This window comes from Microtus ochrogaster, chromosome 1, assembly GCF_000317375.1.
Source record: "Microtus ochrogaster isolate Prairie Vole_2 chromosome 1, MicOch1.0, whole genome shotgun sequence".
NCBI classification, from domain to species: Eukaryota; Metazoa; Chordata; class Mammalia; order Rodentia; family Cricetidae; genus Microtus; species Microtus ochrogaster.
In genome coordinates, this window is record NC_022009.1 from 8,680,605 (window position 1) to 8,682,589 (window position 1,985).

Sequence of the window (1,985 nt, forward strand, 5' to 3'; positions counted from 1 at the left end):
AGCTGGAATGGTCACGTTGTAACTGTAACCCCAGGATTGAGATGATAGGCATACTAATGTAGCCAAAATGGCAAGCTTGTCAGTCTCAAGAGTCTCCGTCTCAAAAGATGGAGGCAGAGTGACTGAGGAAGACTGTACTCAGGCCTATGCACCTCACCACCACATACATACACCAACACACACAAATCAAACAGCAGAAACAATGGGAAAAAAAAAAAGGCTGGTGATGTTATAAAAATGATGCCGGGAAAGTGGAGCATCCATGGGCAAGAGGATGCTGTATCAAACACACAGACTCAGACTGGTCCCAAGACCTAGAGGAGTGGGCTTATGCAGTAGCTGCAAGAGACAGCATGACAATATTCACCTAACACATATGTCACACTAAAAACAATCTCTTAATGAACCAGATAGAGGTGGTATTCATTGTAAGGAACACGAAGAAACAGCAGCCCATCAAATTGAGACTAGCTTAAACCATCCCCATTTTCTGCAGCTTCATTCGTGGGCTGGGGTCGAGGCTGCCTGCAGCAGTGCCCAAAGGTACACAGGAAGCTCCAACAGCATTTGTGGTTTGACCCCTCTGCATGCATGTGCTTGATCCAGTACGCACAGTTCAAGTTAGAGTCTGACCATTGACACCTGCTGGCCCACAGCTAGCCAGGCCAGCAAGGTGGTGCTGGTCATAGAAAGCACTTTCTCACCATGCCCAGTTCTGCCAGAACCATAGCCATGTTTGTAATCTCTACTTCTGTGTTCTAGAACATTCCACTCGGGTTATCTAGCAGGTGTATGTTCTTGACCAAGCAGCCAACCAATATCAGTCATCACAGCTAGATCTAGGGCTAAGATGCACAGGATGATGATTCTTGTGTATTATTGCTATCTTTAAACTTTATGTGCATTGGTGTGAAGGTGTCAGATCTCCTGAAACTGGAGTTATAGATAGTTGTGAGCTGCCATGTGGGTGCTGGGAATTGAACCTACATTCTCTGGAAGAGCAGTCGCTGCCCTTGACCACTGAGCCATCTCTCCAACCCTCTTGTGGATTATTAAAATACCATTGAGTCTGAGAGGAAAGTAAGGTTTTGATAAACAATAGTGAAAATTCTTTTCAAGAAGCAAAGAACAAGCTGGGTGGTGGTGACAGCACACACCTTTAATCCCAGCACTGGGGAAGCAGAGGCAGGTAGATCTCTGTGAGTTCGAGTCCAGCCTGGCTTATGAAGTGAGTTCCAGCACAGCCAGGGCTACACAGAGAAACCCTGTCTTGGGGGTGGAGGGAGCAGCAGCAAAGAACATAAAAAGCCTTTTCATAGGGCATGTGCTTCAATGTAACCTCTCATCCCTGGGGCCTTGGAGTAGAAAATTCCTGTTGAGTCTGACATCTTGTCTCCTGCCACCATATTTTCCTTTGCTCAGCTGTTGCTTTTGCATAGATACCTGGTTAACTGGGCTTATGCAACTCCAATATCACTGTACTTAACCTCTTCCACCAGAACACTTCCCCTCATTATGAGTGTCAGGATTTTATCACCATGAAGAGGCACCATGACCACAGAGCCTCTTTTTTTTTTTTTTTTTTTTTTTTTTTTGGTTATTTCCAATTTCTTTGTATAGCTTTGAAGCCTGTTCTGGAACTCCCTCTGTACAACAGGCTGGCTTTGAACTCACAGAGATCCGCCTGCCTCTGCCTCCCGAGTGCTGGGATTAAAGGCGTGTGCCACCACCGCTCGGCTGTTAGGTGTCTTATACATTTATTTTCTAACACTTTCTTGGAGAAGACAAGCATGGAAAGGCAAATTGCTGGTAAAGAAGACTCACAGACTCCATTTCCTTGACTAATCAGAAAACAGAATGGGAAGTCAGGGGCTTGAGAGATGGCTCAGTGGTTAAGAGCACTGCCTGCTCTTCCAAAGGTCCTGAGTTCAATTCCCAGCAACCACATGGTGGTTCACAACCATCTGTAATGAGGTCTGGTGCCC